Source organism: Mesocricetus auratus, unplaced genomic scaffold (genome assembly GCF_017639785.1).
Source record: "Mesocricetus auratus isolate SY011 unplaced genomic scaffold, BCM_Maur_2.0 Super-Scaffold_100014, whole genome shotgun sequence".
Taxonomy (NCBI): Eukaryota; Metazoa; Chordata; class Mammalia; order Rodentia; family Cricetidae; genus Mesocricetus; species Mesocricetus auratus.
This window is the reverse complement of record NW_024429197.1, coordinates 3,221,787-3,232,627: the sequence shown is the minus strand read 5'-3', so window position 1 is coordinate 3,232,627 and position 10,841 is coordinate 3,221,787.

The following is a 10,841-nucleotide window of genomic DNA, read 5'->3' as shown; positions in this document are numbered from 1 at the left end:
CAGATTCTATCTGTAGGTCTATCAGACAGGAAGTGAAAACACTGAGAGCGAAACCAATGTCTAAGGTCACCTGCCTGGTACATGGTAAAGCTGGCGTCTCAAACCAGACGACCTCTGCTTCCAGATCTGTCTCCCAGCCCATTCTCTCCAACCCACCTGACTCAGTCCACTCTCCACGCTGAAGCTAGAGATGTCTGCTCTCTAGTCTCATGGGGCATTGTAGGCCTAATGTGTGCAGGACCACAGCTGATTCAGCTCTGATAATTTGTACCAAGAAAGATCGAAAGTGACTTAAGAAAGTGACTGTTGGAAGGGAGGGAGGGATGCATGATTAAATAGGTGGTTGGATAGGTAGTTTGGATGGATGGATGGATGGATGGATGGACTGTGGGTAGACAGATGGGAAAATGGATAAGAGTATGGGGAGATGGGTGGGAAGGGTAAATAGATAGGAATTTATGTATAGTTGGATTGATGGATAAATAAATGTGTGCAAGGACAGGGGGTAGATAGATAGATGGATGGATAGGCAGATGAGTTGTGAGACTTATTGAATGATGGATAGATGGATGAATGAATGGACAATGGCATGGATGGAGAGGTAGACAGACGGAGCAGAGAAAGGCTTGGTGGATGCTCACAGAGAGGGTGGTGTGGATGGATGATTATAGATCATAAAGCATCAGCAGGACTTTTCCTTTTCCTTTCCACTGCGTTGTCTGGCTGTGAAGGAGCGAGCCAGCAGGTGCTAGTCCTTGACAGTGGTTCTAGCAGATACAATCTAGTGAGTGACTGAAACAAGGGCTCTAGGCTTGGACCATCTAGACTCAAATCCCGCTCTCAACTCTCTGAAAGGTAATTTCTATCTGGAAGACAGGAAGTAAGTATTCTCTCCCTAGCCAATGTGACAAGCATTTGTCACATTGCTATATCTGCCCGGGCCAGTCTCCTCCTCCTCACCTGTGACATATGGATGGGACAAGAGTAATCTGTGTGGCTTGTAATAAAATCAGATGCTGCTCAGACCTTGAGGATTGGCTGTGGCTCTTAAGCCTGCTCCCAGGGCAATCAGCAACAGAGTGGTGTTGTGACCCATGATCCAGCTGCTTGTGTGGTCCTTTGTCGCCTGCCCATCCCCTACAGTGGAAGGGGAGGAGTTGCTTGACTATAGTCGGGAGGTCTCAAGAGACTTACAAAGTGTTGGCCATAATCCAAAAACAATCGGGGGAAAGCCAATTCATTTCATCTATGACACTACAGAATTATTCCACTCATTTGTGGCTTTAGATTCTTGTCTCTGGATTATCATTTCAGGGCTGAAATCTGAGGGTACGCCTGACCACTCTGCAATTTTGCACATAACCAATAGGTGGCGCCATGGAATATGTGATTTCCCCCTTATTTTTGGCCGTTTGAGTAAGAGAGGTTCTGATTCCCTAAAATGAATCAGTTTCTTAGTCCATAAATTCCTTAGGCGTCAGTGTTTCCAAGACAAGGCATGATGTCTCCAGACATGCTCCCAGTTAGTCACCATCACATGATGGACAAGGAGACACCGTGGATGAGGAAACTGAGGCCCAGGGAGAGGCTCCCTGCAATATGTATGGAGGGCATGCTGTTTCCACTACAGAGAAGAGCAGAGATTTTCCCACCATGGATCCTGTTTCCTCATGTCTTACCGAATGTTCCAGAAGGTCTTGGCCCACTTTCTTGTTCTATGAGACCTCTCATGTTGCTTTTCATTCAGGCGCTGGGTCAGGTAGTTCCAGAAGTTGGGAAGGGAGGTCTGGCTATCCAGGTTAGCATGCAATTGGGAGCATAATGGTGTGTGCCCAAGGCTTTTGTTAATTACAAATGGCTCAGGGTAAAGGCCCACAGCCTCTGCCCTCTGCACAACCTGTTTTCTGTCTTGTGCCTTCAGGTCCTGAAGTGTCATAGAAAAATCCCGTCCGATTTACAGTATGGACAGGTAGATGATTTCTTTTCTGTAGGTTTCATGATTTCTGTCAGGAAGAGGCAAAGGCTGGGCTGGCTTTCCCTGACAGCTGACATGGATCACTCTCTCCTCACTTTGTCTCATTCCTCCATGGCCACTAATGAAGCAGAGGTGTCATTTGTGGCATTGAGCTTGGCTTCCTGGATGAGGTGAGATCCCGAAGCCGTAGAGATGTCAGATTACCTAGATAGGGAGTAGTTTGGGGAAAGAATCACCAAACTACAGGATGTCTTCCAGACACACCACACTGCAGGGTCACCATCCAAGAACAGGGGCCAGCTAGAGCCTGGGTGGGGAGGCCAGAAAGTTAGTCAGTCTCTCTGGAGACTGCTCAGGGCCATGTGTGAAAGAGAATGATGGAAACAGCTCTGACAGTGAAAGACAATGATGACACACACTGTGGAGATACTTTGCTTGTGCTCTAACAAATAAAGCTTGCCTGAAGATCAGAGGGCAGAGCTAGCCACTAGCTAACCATAGAGGCCAGGCAGGGGTGGCACACACCTTTAATCCCAGCCCTCGGGATCTCATGCCTTTGATTCCCAGCACCCAGGAGGTGGAGATAGGAATGTAAGATGGGTGGAGACAGGATCTCTGGCTCATTCGGTCTGAGGATTCATAGAGACAGGAGCTCAGCTCTTTCAGTCTGAGAATTTTGTAGCTTTAAGAACTTTAGTGGCCAGATGCTTTACTTATCTGATCTTTCATCTTCCAACCTCTAATATTTGAATCCGCGTTTTTATTATTAAAACCGATTAGACTTTTCGCTACAACACATGTTGATCGATCTTGGGATTTGGAGATGTTTGACATTTGATTCGTCCAAATGACCAATTCTTAGATCCTGGAGAGTTCATGTCATCCTTGCAGCTCACTGCCATCACACTCTGCTACGTGCAGGTGACAAAAGCCACCCTGCCCACCCCAGCATGTTACTCAACTCTCCCTCCGTGCAAGTGACAAAAGCCACCCTGCCCACCCCAGCATGCTACTCAACTCTCCCTCTGTGCAGGTGACAAAAGCCACCCTGCCCACCCCAGCATGCTACTCAACTCTCCCTCCGTTGATCTTGTCCTTCTGTCCATCCGCTCTGTCCAGTGGAGGGGATGACTTTGCAGAGAAGTTGCTGGTGAATCAGGCAAGGGGATTCCCCCAAAACAGAGGCTATAGGATGCCCAGCATAGAGTTCCTTGTTCCACAGTGCTCTCCTCTTGGAAGGAGAACCAATGGACACTCCCTGGAGAGAGAGCCTTGTTAGTCCTTTCATAGTGTCTAACAGAGATGCTCAGGTTGGATCGTGACCCAGCACAGTGCAATGCAGCACATGTTCATGTGCCCCAAACCCTTTGTTTAGTGTTTGATGGTTTAGAGACGGTCTTGGTAAGAAGCATTGGCTGGCCTTGAACTTATGATCAGCTTCTCTTCCAAGTGCTGGGATTAGAGACCTACATCAGCATTCCCTGTTTGTCACCAAGTTTTTACCAGTGTCCCCAGTGGTTCTTAAAGTTCACCACTATTGCCAAGAGAACTAAAGACCATGTAGGTTCATCAAGCTTAGACTTGGACAAGGCCCTGTGATGAGTGCCAGGGGCATGGAGCAGAAGGACCTGGCCTATGCTCTGAGGAGTTCACAGTTGGCAGGGCTGGGTGCCAGCATTGGGGTGCCCACTTGCCCTTATAGTCAGACCTCCATGCCTGCTTCTCACTTGGCTACCGCCTCCCAGACACCCCTACTCACACACATAGTCCATGTCCCCAGGCAGAGCAACAGTGACAAGCTGACGAGAAAAACCACAGCAGAAGCCTGCAATGTATGCCCTGCAGCCTCAGACTATCTCCTGTGGCCTCCAGCTCCAGAGGTCATTGCTGGGACATTGCTTCCCCTCTCATATTCTGGAGATCAAGTGCAAGGCTTTACACATCCCAGGCACATGCACCACCACTGAGCCACAGTCCCAGTCCTTTTGGTCTGATTTGCTTTGCTTTGATACAGGGTCTAACTAAGGTATCCAGGCTGACCTTGAACCTGCAGTGTTTCAGCTCCATCCTCCTAAATAGCTGGGGCTAGAGCCTTGCACCAGCAGCCCAGCCAGCTCACTCTCGGTCACAGAGCTTCATTCACGCTATTCTCTCGAACCAGAGCACCCCTCCCTAACCCGTCTATCCACTCCCAACTCCTTTACCGCACCCTTGGCACGGGAGCTCTTCTGCCCAGGAAGATGACCGACCCTTGCTCAGTCTCAGAGCTCAGGTCTGCTGCCACTGGCTCAGGACACCCGTGACGGTGCCTTCACCAGGCTCTCACTACATAGTGCTGCCCCAGTGGGTGAGAGACTAGTTAGAAGAAGGGCAGAGTGATGGGGAAGAAAATAGTGAGGCAGGCCATCAGAGGCCCTCAGTCTTGGGTAGGGCCCTGACCCAGCACGTATGACAGTCACTGTGCCAGGAGAAGGTCAAAGCGGCCAGGGTGGGTGAAGGTGCGGGGCCTTGATCAGACACCTTTTCCCTCATTGCAGCCTCTACCTCTTCCTTGAAGCGTGAAGAGACTCTTAAGGGACAGGGGGTTTGGGAGTACAGGTGGTCAGAGCCTCTGGTGCCTGTAGGTCTCTGTCAGGGAGTGAGGCTCAGGGGTACTCGAAACATGTGCGTGAAGGACACATCCCAGAGCACTGGAGCCAAGGGTGTCCATGGCACCTGCTTCTGCAGAAGTCTGAACTTCGTTATCAAGAAACACTCCCTCCTCCCCACTGCCCCCTTGCAATGTCAGGAGGGACGAGGTCTCTCCTGAGAGCCATTCTTCTTGGTGGTTCGATAAGCCCCATATTTCACACCCCAAGTGGCTGCATTTCAGTGGTGGGTGAAGTGGTTTTATTTTTATCGAGCACGCAGGCATATAAATATGTACGAGGCACACAGAAGCACTTTAGGGTCTCTGGAAGGATGCACTGTGTGAGGGAGAGGGAGCAGCGTGACAAGTTCACACAGGGCACAGACTCCACAGGGACAAAGATGTCTGCCACCTTTCCTGGCCTGTCTCCTAGGGGGATACTCTCTGCCCTTATACCTGAGCCAAGTTTTCTAGAACAAACTTTAAAAAAAAACAAGTTTGTAAAGATCTGGCTTCCCACCTGAACATTGTCATCTAGCAGCCACGTGACCTTGGAAACATTCCTTCCCTCGTGTCTACTTTGGAATGGAGAGCTGTACCCAGAGGTTAACTCTGCCTCTCTATAAATTTCCCAGTTTTTTTCTCTTGAAGAACAAATATGATGAAGAATTTGCAGTAGGCTCTGAGAATGCTAATATCACAAGTGTAAGAAGCTTATCACGAATCCTCCCCAGCCATGCTTCACGATGGCACAGGCCAGCTGCGGTAATGCCAGCAATGGATGCTCTGGGTGTTCCTGCCTTTGCACCCATGGGGAGAGGAGTGGGGGAAGGAGAGCAACCGCAGATCTCCCGTGGCAGGGCCTGGAGCTTTCCATATATTATTGAACTTGAACGTGGCTATGACCTGAGTGGGAGGCACGATTTCTGCTCATGGAGGAGGTTGGAGGTCGGAGAGACAAAAGAGGCTAATGAGCTGGAGAGCCCAGGCTTGAATGAAGGGCACTTCGATGCTTTCCCATAGGTGGCCACATGTAGCTGCTTTTTCCTGGAAGGTTACATCATACCAGGGGAAGCCTGCCACAGTGGTCCACCAGGGTGCCCGGAAGAGCCAGTTTGTGGACATGAGGGATGAGGAGGTATCAGTGAAAGCTGCTGTCCTTCCAGGGATGATTCTCATTAATCTTGGGTCAAAGCAGACTTTCCTCCATCAGTGTGTGTGTGTGTGTGTGTGTGTGTGTGCGTGTGTGTGTGTAAGAGGGAGAGAGACAGTCTAGGGTGTGGGGGCACATGTCTAGGGTAAGACAGATATGAGAACAATTATAGTTCTGATTGAATGGGATCAAAAGACCAAAAGATACTGAGCTCCAACATCTCAGCCTCTTTCTCTCCCCACTCACCATATCTTCTGTCCTTTTTATTTTGTTTTTTTAAAACAGGGTCTCACTCCCTATCCCTGGATTCTCTTAGGGAGAACCCTGGGTAGACTGGAGAAAGCAGAGGCAGTCTGAGAGCCTGGCACCAGCAAGGGGCTAGAGCAGTGGGGTTTATCCAGAGCCTCCGTATCCATAGAGCCTGGGGGCCGGTGGCAGAAGTATCATGTCTCCCAGTGGAGAGTTCAGCATGATCATCAGTCGGTGGCTGCTGGTGGGGTCAATCCCTGAGGAAAGAGGCTAGAAGGAACACTGTAGGATCAGAAACCTACCTTCCCTCCTTGACGGTTTTTATTTCCTTTCAGATTTATTTCAAACTTCAGGAAATGTAAAAGAACAGCCCAAGTCAGCCATACTATGTTCCCAGGTGGTATGGGGAGAAAAGGTCTATGCTGATGAGAGGAGGGGGTAGAAGCTGAATATGGTAGCCTTAGGTAAGGCAGAGACCAGGACCCTGGGACCAACCCTCCTGCCCAAGTGTTTGCATCCCTGCTCCATCTGGTAAGATGCTAAATGGTAAACCACCATCCTCAGCATTTAGAGTTCAGCTTGGAATGTTCCATGGAGTCCCACCGCAGTTCAGTCAACCTCCAGGACTTGATCATTTCAAAGAACACACATCGAACATCTCCTTACCTCTCTGATTTTTGTCCCCCCGCCCCATGCCTTTCTCAATCAGAGCCCTCCTCTCTGCTCTGACTTTGGGTGTTCTAGGTTCCTCACAGGAGTAGTGGAGCGTGGTATTCATCTTCCTATGACTGGATTATTTCTCTTAGCACAATGCCCCTTTGGTTCATCTAGGTGACAATACATGTTGCTACCCCTTTTCTTTTTTCCTGTGTACGCAGAGCTGCATGCACACATATACACATACATGTGGAAGCCTGAGGTCAATGTCTGGTGTTTTTTTCCAACCTAACTCTTTAAGAAATGGTCTCACTGAACATGAGACTCACTGATTTGGTTAGACGGGCTGGCCAATGAGTACCTAATAACTTCCCATCTCTGTCTCCCCGGCCGGGGTGATTACAGTTGTGCAGCACTGTGTCAAGATTTTTACATGGGTGGTGAGGATTTGAACCCAGTTCATTATCCTTACACAGCAAGCATTTTACCGACTGAGTCCCACCCCATTAGAGCTTCCTTCCCCTTTAAGGCTGAGTAATAGTCCTTGTGTGCAGACACTGCACTTCACTTGTCCATTCATTCATGGATGAACACTCCATGTCTCCCACCTTTGAGCTATCCTGTGCCACAGTACTATGAACACATGTGGGCAATTGTCTTCTAAACTGAGCTTCTGTTTCTTTTTTCCGAGGCACCTGGGGGTGGGTTTCTTTAAGGATGGAGACTGTCCTTACAGGACTTGACAAGCACCGGCCTGCCTCTGAAGGTGATGAGCTTGGTCAGACAGGTTGGGCCAAGCCGTTTGCAGTGCAAAATGACACTCACATCTTAAACACCTCACTATGTGAAGAATGGGAACATTCTCTAGGAAGAGGAACAATGTGCCCCCCAAATACATGCAGAGTAGCCCCAAAGGGCAGACCAAGCTATGAGAGAGAGGGCCCAGTACTAACTAATGGCTAAGGACTCCTGGAGATGAGACTTCTAGAGGAATAGACAGACACTTGGCTGTTTTCATTTCTTTTCTCACAGCTATGACTCAATTCCTGGCAAGCTACTGCCTGGCGGAAGGAAGCGCTTTGCCCACAGTTTGCAGGATATCACTCCTTCCTGATGGGGAAGGCTTGTTGGTGGGTGGCTCTGTCCATGGTGGTGAGGATAGCTCTATCCATGGTGAGTAGAGACTGGGCAGCTCTGTCTATAGAGAGGTCTGGGTGGCTCTGTCCATGGTGATGGGTCAGTGGGTGTCTCTGTCCATAGTGAGGTATGGATGTCTCTGTCCATGGTGATGTGCCGGCTGGGTGTCTCTGTCCATGGTGGTTAGGCAGCTGGATAGCTCTGTCCATAGCGATATCTGGATGGCTTTGTCCATGGTAGCATGGAGGAGGCTCCGTTGTGGGGCTAGGTGGCTCTGTCCATGGTGGGGAAGCTTGCGCAGAGTAGGAAGCAGAAAGAACAGTCTGGAAGCAAGACTGAACTAGAACCTTCAGAGGACTACCCCTTGTGACCCACTTCAGCAAGCCAGATGACACAAACCCCCAAACAAAACCAGCAGCTGTGAACTAAGTGTTCAAACACATGAGCCTGCAGGGAGACATTTCAGACCCACAGCTTCCCAAAATATTGACCAAATGAGTGGGGGGGGGCTAGAACATTATAGATAAGAGATGCTGGCTAAGCTCTTTCTTACTCATATGATGGGAACACCAAGAATGAGTGAATACACATGGGCATGAAGAAAGGATTTCAGTGAGGATAAAGGACAAGAGCAGTCAGCAAACCACAAATGCCATCACTGGGCACAGAGCAAAGGCTTGGGCAGGTGGGGAAGGGCCCAAGAGTCAAGAGTGCAAGCCATTTGCAGCACTTCACCTGGATATGTCTCTCTGGAACCCTAAGTCCCCATGTTCTCCTGCAAATGGGCCATCAGAGATTTTCTGGTGGTTCTAGCAGCTGAGCATGGCGCCTCTATCCTTGGAGAATGGTCTCCCTCTATGGAGGAAGCACATCTTTTCCCACTGACTGTGTAGCTTCAGTGCAGTGGAGTGGTGATGGAGGAAGGGGGACAACCACTCAGTCAGCCAGGCCAGCCAGATCAAGCCAACCCTGGCAACCAACAGGGCGATAGATATCACAGTCAGTTTGCTCTCACCTATGAAGAATGGTCTTGATGGAAGCAGCTCATTGATCAATAGGGACAGAGGAAGAACATTATGGAATAGTTTCTATTAAATAAATCTAGAAGAACCTCCAGGTTGCACCCACCTGCTTATGTCAGAGCCTCTCTCCTGGTGGCTAGCCAAGGCTGTGCCTTCTAAGCAGGTTCAAACTCCAGATTTCACCGGGGCAAATAACAAAGCAGAGATGTCAACCCCAGCCTGGCTCAGAATCCCAGACTCTCCCCACCTCTATAACAGAGGCCGCAGGGGAGACTTCCTAGAAGACATGACTCAAGAAGTCTGAGCAGTTGCATTGTGAATGAGGAACCAGGAGTGACAGCAACCACCAAGGGACAAGCTCCAAGCTATGCTTCTATGGATTTGTCTTCCAGCCATGCCCAGGGAAGGCTGGAGGAGGCGAGTTTGTGGGCACTCTGTGCAGTTGAAGCTGCAGCTATGTTCTGGAAGGGGGCACTAGCTTGACCACTAAACACAGTCAAGATCACCAGTACCCTGGCCCTAAGAAGCTTGGCGTCTGCTGTCGGGAAAAACACTATATCCAAGTCAACAGCTAGGCTGAGAAGTTTTCTGGCTGCAACCCGCCTCACATGAAGATTATGTGAACAGTGGCTAAGGGGATGTGGTACAGCTAAGAGGGCTTCTTGAAGGAGGTGACAATTACCCTGCATAAGGATATCAAGGCATCAATGGTTATAGCCAAGCGATCCTCTCCATCTTTTCACTGGTGGATTCTAGGCAAAGTCTACCACTGAGTCATCCCCACTGTCCTTCAGTGTGGATTCTAGGCAGACTCTCTATATAGGGACCCTGCCTCTAACCCTAATGGACATTTCTCTACTGCCTCTCTGGGGCAGAGCGAAGAAAGGAAGGAGGAGAGCTGGGCAGAGGCTACCAGGCTGGAGACCATATCTGGGGCCAGAGACAACATGCCTGGGTGAATACAGCCACAGAAACAGCCAAGAGGGCATCAATGAAGATGTGTGGGCTCTGCTTCCAACAAGGAGAGATTGCTTGAAGAAACAGCCTTTGTCTATAAGGCAAATGACAGCAGAGATAAAGCATGGTGATGTCTAATCCCAGCCAAAAATCTCTTTAGCACATTTTATTGGGTGGATCTTGCCTTCTTGGGGTGTGGGTAGTCAGGAGCTGTGATGAACAGGGTGGGAGGGAAGAGAAGACCCAACCCTGGCCTGTAGATCCTGCCTGGAACTAAGAAGAGGACATGGAGGACAAGAGACTATTTCCTCTGCAGTCCCTTTCCTGAGGGAGGGAGCCTCTCAAGCTGTACTGGAGAGTATTGGTGTCTCTCTGATGCCAGCCATTTTCTAGGGATAGAAACACAAAGCCCTGTTCTCTGAGTCCTTTCTCCCAGGCAGCCCTAGTCCAGGTGTTGAAGGCAGCCTCTTGTGTGGCTCCCATTGGACAGCCTCCAGGTGCTCACACCCAGCCCTTTCCTTGAGCCTGAGTTGCCTCGGTTGCCCCTGGAGATTTATCTTAGATAACAACAGACAAAATGACAGGATCAGTTCTGAGATGCAACCACAGGTGACTATGGTCTTTCTGACACTCTCCATCCCTGGCCCTTGCTTGCTCTGATAAAGGCAGGAGCCATGCTGCCAGCAGCCCTGTGGAGAGGCCCCAGGCGTGGTACAGACTGAGGAAGGACACCAACCCATGAGCACTGGAGGTCTCAGTTCAGCAGCTCTGGCTTCCAGGATGTTGGGCTGATTCGATACCCCCCATCCTATAGCCAGACAAACCTTGTGCCCTCCTATCTGTCTACCTCCCTACCACCCTGCACTCTCACCCCCCTGACCTCGGGCTCTCCTGTCCTCCACCCTGCCCCACCGGCATCCACCTCCTACTCACCAGGCTGTTGATCAGCAACACAAGCCAGGGCTGCTGTGGTCTGGGCAGGACAAGAGGGGGTTCACAAGGGAGAGATGCCGGAGCCTTCTCTGACTGCCTAACATCTGGAGTCTAGTCCAGGGGAGAAGC